The sequence below is a fragment of the Suricata suricatta genome, chromosome 3, assembly GCF_006229205.1.
Source record: "Suricata suricatta isolate VVHF042 chromosome 3, meerkat_22Aug2017_6uvM2_HiC, whole genome shotgun sequence".
Classification (NCBI taxonomy): Eukaryota; Metazoa; Chordata; class Mammalia; order Carnivora; family Herpestidae; genus Suricata; species Suricata suricatta.
Window position 1 is genome coordinate 30074785 of NC_043702.1, and position 23454 is coordinate 30098238.

Here is a 23454-nt window from a genome sequence, read left to right on the forward strand (position 1 = left end):
TTGACTCATCCCGACCATCACCACAACCTTGGAAGTCTAGGGACTGTATTTCCTAGGACCTCTCCTCAGTGTGGTTTTGAGTGACAGTTTTGTAATGAAGATCAGACATGACAGCTTCTTCCATGTGGCCCTTTGCAGTTTATAGTTCTTCTGTGCAGCCTGCATGGCTGTTTGTGGTTCCACTTCAGCAGCTAGAAGCTTTATGACTTCTAAACAGTCCTGAGAGTTCTTTTTTTTTAATGTTTTATTTATTTTTGAGACAGAGACAGAGTACGAGAGGGTGGAGGGGCAGAGAGACAGGAAGATATAGAATCCAAAGCAGGCTCCAGGCTTTGAGCTATCGGTACAGAGCCCGACGCAGGGCTCAAACCCCCAAATGTGAAATCATGACCTGAGCCGAAGTCAGAGGCTTAACCGACTGAGCCACCCAGGCGCCCCTCCTGAGAGTTCAGACAATGCACCCAGGCCAGTGCTTCGGGGACATGGTTTGTGGCTGTTCCTTGAGACCTTCACCTGCAGACCTCCGGTTCCCTTTTCTCCCGGCTTGAGGTGGCTGTTTTTTTGGCCAGTCCTAGAATGGTATGGTACAAGGATGTCTCTATGAAAGTTATCCCTAAAATCATACAACATATGTTTAGAAATAATCTCACTGAAACATTAACCCTTTGCTTTAAAAAAATTATGTTAGTTCTATTTCTCTATAAGGCTCAAACTTCTTTACTATTTTTTAGTGTTTATTTATTTGTCTGCTTATTTATTTATTTATCTTTGGGAGAGAGTGCGAGCATGTGCGCATGCAAAAGCAGGGAGGGGCAGAGAGAAGGAAAGGCAGAATTCCAAGCAGATTCCACAGCATCTGCACAGAGCCCGATGAGGGGCTTAAACTCCTCACTAACTGTGAGATCATGACCTGACCCAAGGTCAAGGGTCTGATGCTAACTGTCTGAAACTTCAGGGCATCCCACTTCTTTACTATATTTTAAAGGCAGATTTAACACTGCCGAAATGACAGTTTTATATTTGCTTATCCATCTCTGAAAAACCTCAAACATCTAATATTATTTTAAAACTGGACTTTATTGATATTTTATGAGCCTTTTCAATTAATCTGATAAACTAAAATTTACTACGATTACCATGACTAGTCTGTGTTATTATCCTAGGCTGTTCCTCCCTTTATGATTTACTGAGGATGGATCTCCTGTTAGGAGGTTAACAATTAGTTTTTCATCTCTTTCCCCAGAAATTACTCTGCTGTATATATATATATATGCTAACACTATAATTCATGAATGGGAGTTAATTATATGGTCATTCAACGTATTTTCTAATTGTGTGGGTAATTTTTTAGATTGATTTTGTTAAACAGTGTGAATAAGCTGTTTTCAGGAATGTTTGATCTTGTCCAATCTCCCTACTGAGTCATCTCGAAAACTGTGGTCTCAGATGCTGGGCCAGGGTAGGAGTAGGAGCTGGGGTAGGCATGGGATAGAGGAGATCTGAAGCCTGAGTTCTAGGCAGAGATGGAAAACAAGTCAGAAAACTGAGTTTTCAGGGACCGGTGGAGAGAAAAATGATCATGGCTAATGTTTGTTGAGCTCTGATGTCTCAGTCCCTGTTCTAAGTCTTTACTCACATTATTTGCTTCACCCACAGTCCTAGAAAGCGCCTATTATTTTTAAGGTGCTGTATCAGTCCAGTAGCCCAGCAGGATGTGGAAAGGTCATGCAGATATGATTATGAGGACAGTTTAGCGAAGAGACTATTTACAGGTGTTGGGCAGGGTTACGGAACTGATAGGGGCAGTGAGGTACCAGGAACTAGCAGAAGCTGCCCTAGGACTGAATGAGAAAGAGGAAGGAACTGTGCTACCAGAGGTCAACGACAGCCAGCACCATAGAGGAAGAACTACTGCTGGGGCTCGATCTTGGAGGCCTATGGCCCCCGTCAGATCTGCAGTGCTGAGCCACAGAAGAGGATTAAGAAAAATCCCAACATCTCTCACCTTTGAATGCTAATGTCCCCTTAGCTGGACCCAAGCAGCTTCCAGAACAGAGAAGAAAGGAGTTTGGTCTTTGTTTGGGGGGTTAGGGCCAAATAAAGAATAAGCAACTATCCTCTATTTTGCAGAGGAGAAAATTGAGGCTTAAAGAGGTGAAGTACTTTCTCAAGGTCACATGGCTAGAAAGTAGTGGGGCCTGTGCAGTCTGAAACCACAGCCTCGGGAAGATTGGTAGGGTAGGCATTTGCCGAAACCCTCTTGGTTAAGGGTACCTAGGAGGAAGGATTCAGATGAGCAGAGCCTGTGGCAGAAGTTGTAGCTGAAGTCAAGAAGAAAAGCTGTGTTCAGACAAAGTCACTGAGAAATTATCGCTTTATATATTGTTTGTTTCATTTATAAGGGAAATGTATTTGCCCAGAAATTTTATAAAAATACTTGTGGTTATAACTGCATGATACCAAATATTTAAAAATTTTTTAATGTTTATTTATTTTTAGAGAGGGAGAGAGACACAGAGTGTGAGTGAGGGAGAGGCAGAAAGAAAATGAGACACAGAATCCAAAGCAGGCTCCAGATTCTGAACTGTCAGCACAGAGCCTGACGTGGCACTCGAACCCACAAACCATGAGATAATGACCTGAGCCTAAGTCAGCCACTTAACTGACTGACCCACCCAGGCACCCCACCCATGATACCAAATATTTAGATGAAAAATAAAATTAAGTGAATCTTTCTCAAGATCCAGATTTTTAACAGCAAAATATGTATTTCAATGAATTCACCATCCAGTTCTTAAAACCAAAATGTGGGTGTTTGTAGTTTTAACAAAAACTTTTACGCACATTATTTAATACAAACAACAATCTTGCTCTCTTGATTACTACCTCAATTTTATAGATGAAGAAACAGACTCAGAAAAAACAAATGACTTATCTGATATCCAAAAGCTAGTCTGTGGCAGATCCAGGTTTCAAAACTCTGATCTTTTGGCTATAAGTCCCATGTCCCATGTTTTTTTAACTTCACTAGTTTCTTGGCAGAGAGATATCATAGGTCTTTCAGAAACTGAACACAGAAGGTGTGCCGGTGTGGCTCAGTTGGTAAGCATCTGTCTCTTGATCCAGGCTCAGGTCATGGTCTCACAGTTCATGGGATCAAGCCCTGCATTGTGCTCTGCTGACAGTGTGGGCTCTTGGAAGAAAGAAAGAAAGAAAGGAAGGAAGGAAGGAAGGAAGGAAGGAAGGAAGGAAAGAAGGAAGGAAAGAAGGAAGGAAGGGAGAAATTTCTTAAAAAAAAAAAAAGAAATTGAGGAATTGAGGGGCACCTGGGTGGCTCAGTCAGTTAAGCACCCAACTTTGGCTCAGGTCACGATCTCGCAGTCAGTGAGTTTGAGCCCTGTGTTGGGCTCTGTGCTGACAGTTCAGAGCCTGGAGCCTGCTTCATATTCTGTGTCTCCCTCTCTCTCTGCCCTTCTATCCCTTGCACTCTGTCTCTCTCTCTCTCAAACATAAATAAACATTTAAAAAATAAAATAAAAGAAGATATTGAACACAGGAAAGAAAACTTAACAATCCTAATATTGTTCTTTGCCAAAGATTATTATGAGAATGTGATAGCTCTGTTTGCTTTTAACTTGGTGTTTCCACATTTCTCATCATTCAGCATCAAACAAGGTAACACAAGTAGAAACTGGGGTTTCAGTAGAATGCAAAGGTGTAAAGTGGACCCAGCTCATAGAGCATCCTTTCAGACCACACACCAAATGTTTGAGCGAGAGATCTGTATTGTGATATTACTTGAGCCAGATCTGTTTTTCACCAGGGAATCTGTCTAAAATTTAAAGTTAGGTATAGAGTATAGACTCAAAGGGGAAAGGGACACTTTCTCTTGCTCACAGCTAATGCAGAGACTGGCATATAATAGGATATCAACATATATTATTAAAATAAGTAAATAAAACATTCTAATTACATATGAACCACTGGACCAACAATTTAAACAAGACATGGTCATTCACAAAGCAATCTAGGCACTTCAAAGTTTGTCTCTCTATCCCAGGCCATGTGGGTATGTGTGTGGAAGCACTTTGTAAGTATAAAATAGTTTATGAAAGTAAGGTGACATTACCACTACTACTGTCAACTGTGACTACTACTGTCATCATATTTGTCCTAATTTTCATCAATATTTTCACATCATTAGTGTCACTGCACACACCTACACCCTCAGGTCAAACTGCAAAAACTAGATTACTGTATTATTCTTTGCATTCCAGGACTGTCCTCCAAGCTTACTGCATCTTCATTGCCCCCAGCATTCTACTGGGTTTGGCCAATGGGAGGGCCAGTAGGAGATTGGAAGTCAGGAGGGGAAAGAGATCATTGTATTTACTTCCTCATTTACTCTCTCAGCATCTTTGTCTTGGACCACTCTCCTTTGGCTTGGTTTCTGTAACAAAGAGCACAACTTTCCTTCAGATGGCTTTGTCCTGTGGTGTAGATTTCTCCAACCTGAGCAACTGCTCCTACACCTTGCCTCTCTAGTCCTATGGTGGGGATGGCTTCCCACTGTTTCCCAGCATCAGAGTGCTTCACTGTTTTCTGGTGAGTTCTCTGAACCACACTTATGCCTTTGTAGAAAGCACCTTGCCTGAATTCTTTTCAGTTACTCTGTTCAGTTTGATGTCTGCTTCTTGCCAGGAGCTTGACTGATACACACGACTCAACATTTCAGTATAGGAGGCAGAGAAAAGTGAAATTATCTGGGGAAATGCTTTCCCACCCCACGCAACAGGCACTCCCTTTATTCCTGAAAAAAGAAATTGACTGCTTATTACCCTTTCTATAAAATAGGAACAAGACTCATCTCCTCCCATCCGTAGACCATGGCCTGTGTCTCTCAAAGTCTACCACTGCAGAGAATCAAGTGACAAGGCACATGTTCAACAGTTCACCTTGAAATTCCAGAAAACAATGCAAGAGAGATTATTACTCATCTTGCACTGCCATCAAAGGAATGGACCACACCAGGGTGGGGGAGGAGCACAAAGGGATAGAGACATGAGAAGGACTGAGGCAAAAGGTGAAAAAGAAGGAGTAAATCAGTAAAAGGAGGAGGAAAAAAAATGGAAAAGGCAGCAAAGCCATCTATTGACATTTGGAGGAGGGTGTTGTTGGGATGAGCACTGGGTGTTATAGGGAAACCAACTTGACAATAAACTATAATAAAAAAAATAATTGTGTGAGTTATTTTAAAGAGAGAGAGAGAGAGGGAGCGCAAACATTTAAAGCATCCTTGCAGACTGAAAGCAGTGGCTCTTGCTTTGGGGTAATTCCCACCCTCTTCCCCCACCCCCAGAAGACATTTAGCAACATTATGTTTTGTTTTTTTTCCAAAAAACACCTTTTAGGAGCACCAGGGTAGTTCAGTCGGTTAAGTAACCAACTCTTGATTTTGGCTCAGGTCATGATTTCAAGGTTTGTGAGTTCAAGCCCCATGTCTGGCTCTGTGCTGACGGTGTGGAGCCTGCTTGGTATTCTCTCTCTCTTCTTCCTCCCCGCCTCTCCCCTGCTCGTTTGTGCTCTCTCTCTCTCTCTCTCTTCGAAAGTAAATACACTTTTTTAAAAAGAAAAAGAAATACGAGCCATTAAAAATGAAAGGAAAACCTAATTAAATGATCTATCTTTACAAAAAGCACTTGAGATGCCAGTCTGTTGCTGTGCAGACCATGTTGAACTGGCAGGCAGAGGAAGCCAGGAAAGAGAAGGTTTGGTTGAAACGGGCTGTTTGTGGAGCATGTGGTCAAGCAGGACAAGGTACTCTGTTTGCTCAAAGCAGACGCCAAATGTTTGATTTCTAATAGGTCGACTAATTTATATACATTTTTATTTTCCAAAAAGATATTAATATCACGTAGACATACCCATGGTAGCTGGGTAATTTTGCAAAATGAGCTTAAAATTATTGGAATAGAGGAAGTAACTGGGATCCCTGCCTTGCAAATGCTACCTCCTATTTTAGGTCTGCTGAGGGCACTGAAGGGAGAAAAGTTAGATTTGCACAGGAGACCTCAGGTGATCTACACCGAAAAGCACCTTGGTGTGGAGCAGCACAGTTGGGCGTGCACTTCAGAGGCTGATGGTGATGTTTAATTATGCCAATCTTTCCCCACGTTCCTTGTGTTCTTTGAATGGAAGGTTAATACCTTGCCAGGTGGCTGTGCAGGAGGGATGTGAGTGCACAGAAGGGGGCTATTTCCTGCAAACCTTCAGCCAGATCACAAGGAGAAGATTGATGAGAGACGTTATTAAACACACTAAAAAATTATATCATAATAATTAAAGATTAGGAAAAGAAAAAAGGTTAAAAAAACACACCAAAATCGTAGAGATACGCACATTTCTGGAGACTTTTGCTATCAGGATCTTCAACTTGTGTTTAGGTTTTTCATGTACATGTTAGCAAATGAAAGCTTCAAATAACATTAAACATAGCTTGAGAGAAGGGACTCGGAATATATACATTTCCATATTTTGCCTTGGTTTAGAAATGTATTTTTATTGTATATTTCTCAGCTTTCTGATGTCTAGTTTATTATGGTACATGTGCCTTATTGGACTCTATGGTGCCAATTTAAAAAAATCCATACCAAAGGATGGGTTCCTATTTTTTAATATAGCTGTTCATTTATCACATACTCCTCTTGATGTTTTTCTTCCTTTCCGAGCCAAAATGGAACATAAACATTTTAAGAGCATTTAATTCCAGCACATACATCTTCTTCATTTGAAATTGGAATTGATTTCCGTTTTGTGCTATTAAAATATGTGTGATATTCCCAGATATTTAAGAGTCGTATGGTTGTTTGATTTCTCTTCTGTATCATCTTTAGTTCATCAGCCAAGCCATAGTTTCTCAATCATTTTGGGATATAATCCATTTGGTTTTTCTGCACAATTGTTATGAATATGAAATCAAGTGCCAGAGTGACACTCATTTCTCTATCCTTAAACTTTCCACCATCTGGGGTAAAAGTAAAACTCTAATGAAAATCAGTTTTTATAATAATCTCCTTCGTTATCATCTTTAGTCTCTTTAATTTGAGCTGCTAGAGATATTTGATTCTTATGTGTAAAATCTTTGGAACATTAATAACAAACATATACAAAATACTACAAGACAGCGCAAACAATAATAGTACAAACAGCAGTTAACACTTACTGAGGGTTGTGACAGAGACTACTAGTTGTCTTCAAGATCTATTTCTCTTTCTGGAGAAACAAATTTCCTGGTTTTTAACTGATGGCTGCTCAAAGTAAAGATAACATTTTCCGGCATTCATCCCAGACTCAAGTGACCTTGGGAAAGGCAGCCATTCAGCACAGAGCAGCAAGATGGAAAGCACCTGACTCCCCAACACAGTGGAATGTCATATAATCCCTGGCCGGACACCTGCAGATTTCTTGAATAATGGAGAGAAACAAGCTTCTATCTTGTTAAGTCATTGCTATTTGGGGGTGTTTCAGTTACTTGCAGCTGAACCTGGTTCTAAATTTTACGAATCCTCTGTTTTAGGTGCTTAACCAAAGGCTGTACCTCTTTAAATTTGATCACATCTCCAAGATATAAGTATAATTATGGCTTCCATGTAATAAGTGAGGAAGTCAAGGCTTAAAAGAGTCCAGCAACTTGCCCATTATCACATTGCTGTGGAGTGAAACATATTTTCTCCGATTCTAGAATCTGTGCTCTTAACCACTTGCTCTACAGGGTTAGAAGGGACCTGGGCTTGATGCCTCATTTTTATAGTCAGGAAATCAAGGCTTAAAGAGTGATGCCATCTGCTGAAAGTCTCTCATCAGTTAGCAGCAGAGTCGGGCTGAAAGCTAGGTCACCTGACTTGAGTGTTCTCTCCTTCACCGCGCTGCTGCGGGATAATGCTATACCAGTTTTTGGAACAAGCTCCCTCCCCAGGCAGGGCTGGTGGAAACTTAAACATGGTAGTGAGTTTTCTCCCGATCTCCTCTGGCTATCCACTAGCTGCACTATTGGCCTTGCTCTTTTTTAACCAACCCTTACTTTCTGCTCAATTTCCAGTAACAGAGTCCATCTGCCTAGAGGTCTAGCATCTTTTTGGTTCTTTCAGGACCTAATGTCCTGGCTGGATCTCCTGTTCTCTGATTTTGTTGGGTATCCATCCCTACTTGACATGCCTGGTGTCAGATCCCACTGTGCTTTCTTCTCATTAGTGGCTTCGAGCCTGCTACCTAGTGCCACACTGGCCTGCTCCTGACCTAGATAGGGTGAAGGTCCAGTGGAAGATGAAGAAGAGAACTAACAGCACCAGCTATGAAAGTTTTACTGTTCTATGTCAGTTTATTTAATGGCCCTCCAGCACTTCTGTGAGATAGTGATAGGATGATCATGTCATTTATTGCCTATTGGGACTCTTTGAGGGAGCAATAGGAAACTAGGCTGTATGGTCACCTGTAGCCACAATGAGCATCATGATGGTGATACAGAGCACTGGTTATATAGTTACCATATGCCAGGCACTGTCCTCACTGCTGAGTATGCTTTAGCCCACTTGGTCCTTACAACAATTTCATAAGGAAGGTATTTTTATTAGTCTCAGGTGGCAGGTGAAGAACTACAGGCACCCGAAGTAAGTCCTTTGCCTAAGGTGCCCCAGCTAGTTACTGGAGAGGCATAGTTTGAGTTGAGGCAGCCTGGACTGTGTCTTTGCTCTTCGCCACAGGACACATTGCTACACCAGGATCTCTCAGTCTACCCCCACAGCAGCTCTAGGAGACAGATTCTACTATTCACATTTTTCATACTCTATTTTGAAAAAGATGAAGCCTATGTAAAAGTCATATAAGAATAATACAGTAGCCTCTTGTATACCCTTACCTAGATTCACCAATTGTGAAAATTTTGCCACATTTGCTTTCTCTCTCTTTTTACTATTTATTTGTTTGTTTGCTTATTTTGAGAAAGAGAGAGCAAGAGCAAGCAGACAGAGCGTCAGAAAGAGCAGAGAGAGAGAATCCTAAGCAGGCTCACGAATCGTGAGATCATGACCTGAGCCAAAATCATGTCAGATGTTTAACTGACTGAGCCACCCCAACCCCCCCTCTCTCTTTCTCTTTGCATATGCATGTATGTGTGTGTAATTTTTTTCTGAAGCAATTGAGAGAAAGTTGCAGACACCATTCCATTTTACCCATAAATACATCAGCCCATGTCTTCTAAGAACAGAGGTCATCTCCTAAGTAGCCACAATGTCATTATCATACCCACGAATTTAATATAAATACAATAATGTTACCTAGTAGGCAGAGCATATTTACATTTTTTCAATCATTCTAATAATGTCCTATTTAGCCATATTTTTAAAACTTCAGATGTAATCAAAGATTTTGCATTGCATTTAGTTGTCATTTATAGTCTCCTTTATTAATTCCACTTTTGTTTCTAATATACAGACAAAAAAACCCCCAAAAACCAAAACAAAAGAGGGTAGAGTGTGCAGTGGACACTGCCCATGCCCCGCCTCTATGCTCCTGGCCCACCTGAAGCGGCAATGTCCCCTGCAGCACCCGGCCATTTTCTGTGCAAAGAAAGCCTCTTGCTTCACATGCCCACAGTCTCAGGTTCTCTGCCATGGGGCTTTCTCCAGAGGTGGGGCAGGGCGGTGGTGAGGCTTGCTCAGCCTGCAGGTAGAGCAGGCCAGAAGGGCAGAGTGTTTCATCTCCCCAAGGCCAACTTTCAATCAATGAAGTTCACCATATGATCCAACAACTTCACTTCTGGAAATAAAAATAGGGTATTTGAAGAGACATCTACATCTCATGTTTATTACAGTATTATTCACAATAGCCAAGCTATGGAAACAACCTCAGTGCCCATCAACAGAGGACTGGTTAAAGGAAATGTGGTGATGTATTTATGCAATGGAATGATATTTAGCCGTGAGAAAGAAGGAAACACTGCCATTTGCAACAACATAGATGGAACTTGAGGGCATGAGGCTTAGCGAGTTAAGTTAGACAGAATAGGACAAATGCTATATGATCACTTGTATGAGGAATCTAAACACACTGAACTCGTAAAAACACCGAGTAAAATGGTGGCTTCTAGGAGTTGGGGGTGGGGGAGCAGGAAAGATTGTTGTTTAAGAGTACATACTTGAAACTAGTAGATAAATATGTCCTGGAGATCTAATGTAAAGGGTAGTGAATATAGACAACATTATATTATAATCACCACACCTGTTAAAGAGATGAGATCCTAATGATGCTCACCAAAAAAGAGAAGTAATAGTTAAGTGATAGAGGTGGTGACTATTGCTACAATGGCAATTATTACTACAAGATATAAATGTCTCATATCAACACATGGTAACCTGAAATTTACACATTATATGTCAAATACATTGTAATAAAAATGAAGTTCACAAGGTGGTGTATGAATATTCCCTTCCCTTAGTGGAACAGTTCTGAGGCTTGCTCTTCATGCTACCCTCTTACATGCTGGACCCAAGTTCCCCAGCAGAATCCTGCCCTTTAATACATTTTTGGGTTTCCTCCCCACTTTTCCTGTATCTCTCCTCTCACTCATTCACTTGTGCTTCCTGGGATTGATTACCTCCCAAATAAACTACGTGCACCCAAGTCCTTGTTTAAGGGTCTGCTTTGTGTGTCACCCAAACTAAGTGGTCCACCATCACACAGCTAACTGGTAGCAAAGCCCAGACTTGGACCCGGGCAGCCCAGTTGCAGAGCTGATGCTCTTAATCCCTAACCCAAACATTTTATACACAAGAAAACATCCCTAGAAGAGGTAAATCACTTACCTTGGCTCTCACAGTCAATAAATTAGGGCTAAAATGGAAATGCAAACTCATATTTAGACTCATTCCCAAACTCTTAACAATAACACTGTATAAACTCAATGGAGACTCAAAATTGTGGAACTTGACCATAAGAACAACAGAGGCTAGATTGCTTCCCTCTTCATACACTGAATTATAAAATTAATTTTTTCTTTACTAAAATAAATATTTTCTTTATTATAATCTATAATTAATAAATTTCATCAAACCATGATTGATCTCCAAGCGCTGTGCTGGGCATGAGGGTGATCTTTAATTCCTACCCTCAAGAAGATTACAGTTCAGTGATTTTAATATATTACTGTAGCAACTGAACAACATTCATAATTCTATCTGACTTCTCTCTCTCTCTCTCTCTCTCTCTCTCTCTCTCTCTCTCACACACACACACACACACACACACACACACACACACACACACACCACCTCTAACTCTCAATACAAAGAACAGAGAGTTTGTCCTTCCCTTTTCTATTTCTCCAAGATTTCTCATAAATGTTCTTGCTATGGCCATGTCTCATACTATTGCAGCTGCCTGTTTAGGGATCTGTGTCTTCCACGAGGCTGTGAGTTCTTCAAGGGCAGTGATCCTGTTTTATCCTCAATACTCAGCACTGACCTTAACAACAGCTAATAATTTATCGATTTCTTCTATGTAGCCAGGGACTGTGCTAAGCATGTTAAGTGCATGGCCTTGTTAGATCTGCTACACAGTCCTATAGGCAGCATCTATTATTGTGTTCATTTACATATTTTTAATAGAGACTCGAGGCAAGAGGGACCCTAAACAATTCCCCTAGAGGCACCCATAGCCAGTAAATGGCAGAGCAATGGGCAGTCCTAAAATCTGTGTGACCTATGTCTCTTGCGTACACTGTGTGGCCCACAGCTGAGATCTTCTGAAACTAGAGATCACAGAAAATGGCTCTGTTCGCTTTAAAATTGTGCAAAATACTGCTGCTGCCAAGCCTCTCAATATGGGCTGTACCCCCCAGCAGATGAGACAGCTGCCTTGTCTCAATTAACCTTTACTGAGATCGAGCTGGGTTGACATTAGCTCCCTGAGCACCTCTTCAATCACTCATTCATTCATTCATGCATTCATGGGTTTTCATTTCAAATCACTCCTTTGTGAACCAAGTTGGGAAATTCTCATTTTCACACATCACCTATTTTGATGGATTCTACTCGGTTATTTTCTATTTTCATGATTGACCAGCAAGCCGTTTATACATTTTTCCAACCATCATCTCCTTTGCAGCAGTGGGCCTTCGACCTGTGATTGCTTTCAAGGAGGTATATTACCAGTAGTTGTTTCTTTTGACTGTAGTTTCCTGGTAGCTTCAGTTTTCAAATGAAATTGAAATGAAATTGAACAAGATGAATCTTTGTCACTTTTGAGTGTGTGAAATCCTTATATATATGTCTGTGTGTGTGTTTATATATGTATATATATGTATATATCATATTTATTATATATATAGCATATATATAGTATTTATATATACGAGCATATACTAGCATATATATATACATATAAATAATTGGGTAATTAGTATACTAGTTAGTATGTTAGGTAATTAGTATACTGGTAATTTTCATACTAAGTAATTAGTATACTAGTCAGTGTATAAGGTAATTAGTATACTAGTAATTAGGAATACATGTATAATTTAGATAGGTGATCTGCACACTTTGGAAGACAAGACTTTCAGCACCTTCATTAGCACTGATGGGAAGTTGCTAGCCATTACTTAAAGTGTGGAAGTGCCAGCCACGGTCATTCCCTGTGGGGTGGCCAAGATGGTTTTTGTAAATAATTTTTATTGGAACACAGCCATGCCCATTCACTTATGTGCTGGCTGTCTATGGTTGCTTTTGTGCCAGAATGGCAGAGTTGAATAGTTGAAATGAGAGACTATACAGCCTGCAAAAACTAAACTAATTAATGGGTTTTTTGTTTTCTGGTTTTTTTTTTTACAGAAAAAGTTTGGAATAGAGAAAAGGGCATGGTTATAAGATCTTTGTTTGAACCCTGACTCTGCCACTTAATAACTAGGAAAGCTTGAGCAAATAAAATAATAATCTGAACTCTGGTTTTCTGGTCTATAAAATTGTGTTAATAATGAATGACGAGACATAATGAAAATATTTCATAATCTGTAAAGTTTTATTCAAATTGTGGGAAAAGCAGCACTTTTCAGTTTGCTATTGCTGTATAACAAACTACTCCCAAAATTCAGTGACTAACAGTAACAATAATGTATTATTTCTTACTTTTCACAAGTTTTCAGCTCAGTTGGGTGTTAGCTAATCCTGACTGGGCTCTGTTGCTGGGACTTTCTGGTCTCTGCCGACTCAGGTGCACACCTTGTGCCTGCCTGGAGGGTGGTTTGGCCGTGCCTGCCTCTCATTCTCTCCTGGAGACCAGGGGACTAGCTTAGGCAATGTCTTCTCAGGTGATGACAGGGGCACAAGAGAGCAAGCCTAATCATGTAAGTGCCTTGGAGGACTCGCCTCCATCATTACTGCGAACCCATTGGCCAGAGAAAGATCACATGGTCAAAGCCAGGAGAAGAGCATTATGCCCTAGCCACAGCAGGAGGTGGCTGCAAAGTCTCGGGAGTAGTGGAGATTTGGGGTCATTAAGGCACAGTTCTAAAACGATTATCTGAAGAAATGAGCATTCTCAAACTGTAGTGGTGGGTGTACAACTTCTTTGGATATCAATTTGGCGGCACATAAGAAAAACATTATATATGTATGTACTCTTTTACTCAGCTATTATAAGAATTTATCCTACGTGAATCATCATGAATTTATACAAAGATTTATCAGTAAGGATGCTTACTACAACATTGCTGATAAAGGTAAAAAAATTAAAAACAAATGGGAAATAACTTAACAGCCCATTCAAAGAGTGGAATAGTATGGGGCCATTATAAATGAGGGTAAAGAAGAATAATGTTGACAATAATATGCATGGTATATTACATAATGAAAAAGGTCATAAAATAGTTTTAAAATTGTCTATAACATATTCATGTTTTGTTAAAAATGTATATGTCTAGATAAGAGAAGGCATATATACTAAAACATGAACAGTGGTTGTCTAAAAAAGAAATTTCACATTGAATTTTTATTTTATTATTTGTAGTTTTTTAAATAACTTAAAATTTTGAGAATGATCCTGTAGTACTTTTGTAACAGAAAACTTTCATATAAAATGAAATAAATTATCTTTTTAAGAGAATATGGGAACGAGGTAGGGTAGGAGCTATCATCATATATACTATGGATTGCTGATTCTTGCTTTTAGTTTTTTTTCCACTGTCCTCCCAGAGGCGTTGTAAGATAATGTGTACTTCATTTATTGATTGAAAATTCATTTTATTGCAAATGAGTAACCTGTTGGACAGGAATCATTTATGGCTTTGTAGCATCAATCATATCACTCTTGTTTCAGTTATTTATTGAAAATTAGAACTATGGATATTCTGTCTCTGACTAAACATTTTTTATGTACACTATTCCCTTGCCATTTGCATCACCACTTTCTATGTTTTAACATTGAAACACCTAAAAGAAAGCAGATTACAATAGGGTCTTCACTTTCTGTAATACTGATGTATTGAAACATAATATAGTTGCCGATGTTTGACATTTTGGAATAAAAGTGGATCCAGACCATCAGCTACATCCTTTCCCTTTCAGTTTTGGGTCTCCTCTTCCTTCATATTTCATGCTGTTGTACTTATGAAGGCTTATATTGTGGAGAGGAAGCATCCTTCCCTCTCTGTGGCTATCTCTGGTCAAGAGAAATGTATTCATGAGGCATGAATGCTACTTTCAAATGAAGACCACTCATGACTGTTTATGGATATAATAAAAAACTAAATTAGGTGTTAAGAATATATAAAAGAATAAGGCAATGCAATTGGACTGAGACTCTTAGGTTACCTATCTCAGAACAAAATAATAATAATAATTAACAACAATAATAATAGTAACAGAAAAGAAATCTGATCATTGCAGGTATCATATTCTTGCTTATGCAAAAAGAAAAAAGAAAAGAAAGTGTAGCCACAAATATTCAAAAGTAGACCTGTGTTTCAGAGTCTACCAGCAGGCAACACATCCCACTGATATTCATGCACTCATTTTCTTCAATGACTTAAGCACACACTGAAAACTATAAAAATTTGCTTGTAGTTTATGTGATAATCACAAGCTGTTTAATAGAAAACATCTTTAGGGGAATGGTTGAATAAATTGTGATATAACCATACAAAGGAATGCTATATAGTGATGGAAATGAATGAACTCACTACACAGGCATCAACAAGAGTAATCTTACAAAAATAATGCTGAACAAGAGAGCAGGCTGCAAAAATATGCCCAGAGCACATTTAAGTGATTCAATTTGAATAAAGCTTAAAAACATGCAAAATAATAGTAAATATTGCTTATAGGTACACATATGGCAAATAGATATAGTGTATCTACACACTAGCTCTTCACTATCTATACATTAGCTGGGCATTAGGAATAATAAATGCCCAATTCAGCAGGGGGGTTATGACTGAATGTAAAGGTAGAGCGCATTTGAGGAAGAGTGTGTGAAGGTTTCAAATGTATTGACAATATATATAATTCTTTTTAGTTGGATGGTGCATGTAGAATTTATTATATTATTTTTATAGCTTTCTATATGTCTCAAATACATTGTGATAAAAAAAGAGTTCTAGAAGTCCCTGGTAGATGCCCCTAGATTCAAGTATGATCTATAAGAAAGAAACTATTTTCATCACTAGTAGATGAAACGGTGACAAATAGATTGAAAGAGATTTACAGCACTGCATTAAGGTAAAATGCATTTCAGGCAAGAATTTGAACACAGTTTTTAATATGAACTTAGTGTGACTATGTAGGCCAAGGGTGGTTTGTGTGTCTAGAAACCCATTTATGCTGAACCAAAGATTTGTACTGAAGGCCCTGAATTTTTGAGAAATTGCTTACTGAATTCAGGGAAAGTTTTCATGGCTGAGAATTTAGTGTTGTTAGTCTTCTGCTACATTTGTGCTAGGTCCATTAGACCATTTCAGGTCTTGTCTGTTTTTATTACTTGTTATATTTCTAGTAAAGTTAAAGCTTTTAACACTGCTTCAGTGCCTATGAAGTTGATGAATTCCTCCACTACTGATGGCGTCTCATGCTGATCCTCTAATGGGTGCACTGAAATATAATCTGCTGGGTTATTTTCTTTCCCTGGCCCCTGCACAATTTTATAATCATAACCATGCAGATACTGTAAACCCCATCACTCAGAGCGCACTGCTGCCATGAACTGTGAACTACAAATATTGTCATGAGTGCCTGATGATCTGTTACCACAGTAAATGCCGAGCCATAAATGAAGAAGAGACAGTCTATGAAAGCCGAGAGGGCGAGCGGGCCTCTACCATACCCCTGAAGTAGGCTTGGACTCTCTCTAAAAGTAGGCTTGGTCTTGCACAGAAGAAAGTCAGAGCACTTTTACCTGGATTGGAATACAAACTATATTTTCATAGATTCAAGGAAGCCTTCATAAATCTGGTAGCAGAGTCTTCTTCTTCTTCTTTTTTTTTTTAAGAAAAAACCTGTTAGGCAACGGCCTGTAAGTTTGGATATTGCAAAGCATGCGAGAGTAATTGCCTTCATTTCCATTTGTCAAGTGGCTAAGAGCATACAAAATTACTTTACAATGCCTGACATTATATCAGCTTTTCAGTCAATGTGGAGGGACAAAAGCCATCTTTCTCAATGGGCCCCAAATTCTAATTTCCTGAGGAACCGAGATGTGTTGGTCCTAGTGTCTCAACTTCTCCATCTGTAAAATGGGGATCAGAATAGTTTCTGTGTCCTGAAATATTGTAAGAATTAGTTCATGCTCAAAATGGAACTTTGGAAATGCAAATGGCTGTATGGAAGTGAGGAAAACAAATCATAGGCTATATACATTTAGATTTTTCATTTTGATTCTGTAAAGCTCAATTATCAGTTTATTTTATTCAATACCCTTGCTTACAATTTTTTTCGTATTAAGAAAAAGAGAACACTGAACTTACACTACCAAATGTCTCATATAGTTTGGGGATTATAGCAGCTCTGATGTATCTTAATGAGTGCTAAAGATAATAAAATACTTGCTATGTCTAAAATCATCACTTTAGTTTATGCTACTTTTTGATGTGTTTAAAGAACATAAATGATTTCAATATTCTACTTTCAAAGATAATTCTTTTTTTAGCAAAAATGTAAAGGACATTTAAGATTTAAGCATAAATTACTTGATACAAAAATTACTCAGTATGTAAATTCGGTGTATATCTTTTTTTATCTTTTTATCTGGCTCTCATCCCTTTTATCTCTTTTCATTTCCTAGTTTTGAATACCAGGTTTCTGTCATGTTTCTCTCTGCCCAGTACCCCAGCCATTAAAAGATAGGGTTCCCCATTTTTACACCAATGACTTTCCATGGCACATAGCAAGGTAGATTTTTATTCAAACCAGTATTCTGTGTTTCAGCATTTCTATCAGTTAATTGAAGAAACAGCCTTTCAGTGAACACCTACTATGTATCAGATGCTGTACTAGGTATTTTACATATTTAATCTTATTTAATTTCCACTACAGTCTGAAGAGGTATATACTATGGTTCAGAGAGATTAATAACTTTCCCAAGGTCACAGAGTTACTAACAGAGGCAGTGTTCAAAGCCAAGCCTGTTCAGTGATCTTTTGATCCTTCCCCTCTTTTTTTTTTTTCCTGTTTGGAGACAAATCAGTTATAGTGGCTTGAAATATGTCCATATGTCTTTGATACCTCTCCCTTCGAAAGGTAGAGTTAATTCTATCTATAGGACTTGGTAGAAGTGACTGTGTGTCTTCTCAGACATATTCAAAGCATTGCAGCTTCCTCCTTGCTTTTTTTTCTTGGTTCATTCACTGTGGGGGAAGGAAGGCACCAAGTGGGAGGACTTTCAATTAGCCCTAAGGAGAGGTCCACACAGCCTGAAGACATCTAGCTCCAACTCCCTTGTCATGTGGACAAGCCAACTTAGAAGTGGATGCTTCAGCCTGGTGACACCTTTAGATGATGACAGGGCTGGCTGACATCTTGACTACAACCTCAAGAAAGATTCTGAGCCAGAACCACCCACCTAAGCCGCTCTCAAATTCCTGACCTATCAAAAGTTTGTGAGACTATAAATGTTAATTATTTGAGCTGCTAAGATTTGGGGTATTTTGTTAATGCAGCAATGTACCAGCTAATAAAACAAACAGCAGAATTGGTATGTAAAGTGATGATTATAGTTTGGAATTCTAGGACAAAATCAATAAGAAAAGTTTAAAACAGTTACTGTTACTTCAAATCAGTTGGGTAAGTTCAATTGCTAATACGGGAGCAGTTAATTTAAAAATAACTGCAATTGATCACAACTTCAAATTGAGCTAGCAATGTGATTCTTAAAAAAAAAAAAAAATTAAGTCAATGCTTGTGTAGTCCTGGGCTACATTTATAGAAGTTGTGACTCTCTCCCTGCCTTTGCCTGGACAGATCAGATCACAGCTGCAAACATAGCAAAGTATCATTTAAGAATCTGGGGCTCTTTGGTCCAGGGAATGAAAGGCCAGTGAAATAGAGGGGCTATCTCCAACTCTGTGAAGAGTTATAGCACAGGAGTGTTAGAGGATTTGTTCTGTTTCATTCCATGGGACAGAACTAGAATCTTGGGAGTCAGCTCTGAAGATTGTGCTAACACTCAGCAAAGCTCTAGGAGAGACCCCTGCATGGGAGTTGAGACTATAAAACTCAAGAGCTCCTTACAACAATGCTGGGCATTAGAATCTAATTTTGGTGTTGGTATTAGGGATAAGAATGACCCTGGTGGTCTGGACTGTTCAGGTACTTCACTCATAGCTTCTGTGGGATGCCAGAAGGACTTAATATTTATAAAATGCATATGCAATATGGGTAAGGGTCTAACCTCTCACCCTGACCCGTGAAGTATGGTCACTCTTCTGTGAGACGTCTGCTACTTGGAGAAAAATGACAAACAAATAAGGTGCCCTACTTCTGAACAGCTTCTCAGCTGCCATTCCCCAAAGCAAATATACACTGTGCTTGTTTGAAATTTTTATTTTTCCATCTTATTTTTACTTTTAAGTTTCTTTTTATAAAATTATGCAAAAATTCAAAATGTGTTCATGTCATACATGCCGTTTTTTGTGTAATCTTTTTTCTTCATATTTTTGATCTCCGTCTTCTTTTTCCTACTCTCTTCACAATAGATCTCCTCACCCCAAAATGTTACTGATGTTACCAATCCAATAAATATATCCTGCCATATGTCTCTTCATGCTCATATACATCTAAACACTTGTGTACTAAACATATCCACATAGACGGAGGGGCATTTTTGGTTTTAGCTTATGAATGTGGAATCATATTATAAATAATTTCTTGCATTTTGCCTGTACTGGTTGTCATTTCCACTTGCAGTGCAGAAGAACATCCTTTGTTTGGTCCAAGTGTTGTGGTACTTTTTATTCTTTCGTCAAACCAATGCTTGCTTTCTCATTGTTGCTTCCGTTTGCACTCTCCTCACTTGTTTGCGATTTTGAGCTTCTTTTCTTATATGTTTTATTTGCCATTTGGACTTCACTGGTCTGTTAATTGCCTGTTTATATCTTTGGCCCATTTGCTCTTGGGTCTTGGGTCTTTTTCTTGTCAATATAAGTAGACTTCGTGTATTATAGATGCTGTCCTTTTAGTGAGAGTTAGTGAACTAGCAGGGCTCACATAAACTGCTCTAGGATTGAGGGATGCGTTGTGGAACTCTGCTGCTCGCGCATCATTCCTCATGAATCCTTCTGTGATACCCATCTTGACGTCTGGACAAAATGAATGTTGCCGTGGTCATCTTTATAGTAAACTAACAGTAGAGCTTAACCAAAAATTATAGTATTTTCCATCCGTAGCCCAATAGATCATCTTGTACACAACCTGGAGCTATGTGCCTACTCGTTTAATTTCAGGAGCAATGAATATTCCACAATTAGCATCACTCTGATATTACTTTTTGCAAGATAATAACACTCCTTACCATATCTAACTCCTTGATGAAGGGCCACTTGGACCTCCGCCTGGGTCGTGTAGGATGAGTAGCACTATTCTAAAATAATTTCTCTTTGATCACCATCTTCTGAAATGTTTCCTTCTAATCCACGTGTTTATTTCTGATTGGAGTGCAGGGAATCAGAGAGGGAGCTGGAGAGGGGCTGTTTAAGGATCATTCGGTATCACATTGAGCACAGCAAGAAAGTGGTAGGTCAAACAATTGAATAGCTAGGTCAGAAAGCAAGATGAGGCAGGAGTAAGGTTGAATCCATACACTTTATGGAAATGTGCCACAAATTTCGTGCTGAGCTTTCCTGTAACCGAATGAAAATGGAGCTGCAATTGGGTATAAACTAAACAGTGATCACAAGTTAAATATCAATCTGTTGCTCATGAAGTAGCTCATGTATCTTGATAGTTTGACCGGAGATTAATTTTGTCCATAAAGCTTTTCTTGTCACAAGGAGCATGTGTTTGTGCCTTATTTTTTTCTTACCTAGGAAGAAGGGGCTGAACTGGATCATTTCCTTGGCTCTTTTTAGCTCTGTGCTCTGACATTTTGCTTTATTATTATGATAATGTTTTGTTTGTTTTATAACTTCCCAGATATCATCTGATAAGACATGGACCATGGGAAGATTCTCTTAATCTTATTTTTCAGTTATGTAGAATTTGGCAGAGCTTAGTGTAAGGTATAAAATGAGGAAAACGCTCCTTAAAGATTAGTGTAGGTCTTTATAAATACTCCTTCTATTCTATATTCAGGGTTTGGAGCCAGTAAAGCACTTTTCATATCAAAATACTACATCTTCAATCATTGTCGTCTTTGGGTATAATCACCTCTCATGCTATAAATGAACCATTTTGCTCATTGTTGATACAGCAATTTGCTGAGCTGATAGGTTTAGATGGAATAGGTCTGACAGTGGTTGTGTGTGCGCGCGCGTGTGTGTGCGTGCATGTTTATTAATAGACTTTAAGTTTAGAGCAGTTTTAGGTTTATTAAAACCTGTGAGCAGAGTATGGACAGAGTTCCTGTATACTTCCTGCCCCCCTCACTCACATAATCCCTATTTTAGCATACTGAATTAGTGTAGTATATTTATCACAATTGATAAGCCACGATTGGCTATTATTAACTAATGTCCGTAGCTTCCATTGTGTTGTACAGTTCAGCAGGTTTTGCCAAATGCATTATTTCACATACCCACCATTTTAGTAACATACAGAGTAGTTTCACTCCTCTGGCTTTAGGTGAGATAGCTACAATCATATCTTTATCACATTTGATAGCTTGGGTAAGGTTTTCTTACTTATGTTCAAAAACAAAAATTACATCATGCACAAGTGCCCCCAAATATGGCCAAATATTTTAATTTAGCATATGGCCAGTATTTCTTTCGTAGGTTAGGATATACATTTTAGTGAGACTTCATTGTCATTTTCCATAGGTATTTATAAAACTTGGAAATTCATCTGGGCCGCTCAATGCCATTGCCAATTTATTATTCCAAAAGAGCACATGGTGGTGGCTTAGTACAACATTCTGATGTTACAACAAGATGTCAGATTAAATATTGAAGACATAGCGCCTAAACAGTCCTTTGCTACGGAGCACAGTACTATTTCTAAATATTTGATGAATCCAATGGAGTGAGTCAGTCCTTTAAGTTTTAAAGTGTTATAAATTTATACTCAGTAGGAAGAAAGTCTGCCCCGGAAACATGGAAACGTGCAATTCTTATGTTATTTTTGCCATCTGTCTCTTAATTTGCTGCCCATGTAAGAAAAAAATCTAATACCTAGATACCCAGGCATCAAGGCATCCACATAGGCCTTTTAGCTCATGTCGTCATGATGTTTGCTAAGCTTCCGGGCATGTTGGATATCTGTGACCAGCAGTTAGACAAGTTATCACCTTTAGTCTGTGAATATATATCTTCCATATCCACTTGAGTAGAGAGAGGGAGAGATTTATATATTACATGTGACTGTTGATTCACTCAATAAATATTTCTTGAAGTATTGGGCTATGTACTAGGTATTGGGCTAGATGTAAGAACAAAAGAGTCTAATGAAGACACAAATAATTTGTAATTATAGGATAAAATGAATGTATATGAACATAATATTTTAGACCTCAGGGGTAGTTGAACCCAATCATTGTACAGCTAAATAAGTTGAGGCTAAGAAAAGTCATTGTCAAATGAACAACAGAGCCAGGAATAGAACTGACTCTTAATTAAGCATCTCCTTGTCCCCTTTTTGTTTTTGCTAAAATAGCATTGCACATTGCATTGTTCTAATAAATCTGAGACATCTTTAATTTTTTAATTTTTTTGCCAACTATATTCCTTGGGATGATTAGGGGAAGAAGGAAGATGACTACAAAATTCTAGTGAAGTTTAATTTAATTTTCCATGGATGAATGTGGGGCTAAAATTGTTAGCTGAAAGACATACATAAGGAGGTATAAAAACTCAAGAGTATTGTTGCTTTTTCCAAGTTTGTTGCAGATTAGAATTTCATCACTGGAGTTAAAAGCACTGGGGACATGTTGAATTACTTTACTGATTGTATCTTTAAAATTTTTCAACAGCTGAGTTTATTTTAGACATTAATCTTTAAGCCTGTCTCAAGAAAATACAAAAATAAAATGTTTTTTCAAATAACAGGATTTCGTAACGAGTTCTGAGGGTCACCTTTGTTCAAATCTGGCTCAGAGAAGACAGATGAACCATTGAGCAATTGAACTGTATCTGGTAAAATTGACCAGAAAATGTATGTATCTCCTTCTCTCTCTTGATCTGAGTGATTCACACCAATGCAAATTCTGACCTACCTCCATTATTCAGTTTAAGAAGAGAAAGTATAAAAGATGTATTAGTGCATGGTGCTGTATCATTCACTGTCCTGATTTTATCTCTGCCTTTTCCATTCTTTTAAATTAGATTCTTCATTTTTCTTAAGGTCTCATGTTTCTTCATTTTTATCATGCACTGTCAATAATTTCTCTACGTTTGCAGCTAAGTTAGGCTGTAGAATAGATCGACTATATTTTTTAATGGTACACATGAAATTGCACTCTAATATCCCAAAGGCAGAAGACTGATTCTGTTAAATTACAAATAAATGTAGAACATTCAGGGATGCTGGAATTACAACAAATGTTACGTTGTCTAACATATGGAACAGAATGTTTTCTCAATAGCTAAAAATTGCTTTTATTGTCTGAATATCATAAAGGAGCTTTAGGTTGTGTTTAAAGCGAGCTAATAGAGTAGAACACACATTTGGAGGGACATATTATATTATATACTAACCATGTTCTAGAAAAATTTTTTTCCTCCTTGCAGTGTCCCACTTCTGAGGATCTGCCTTGACCCGCGGCTCA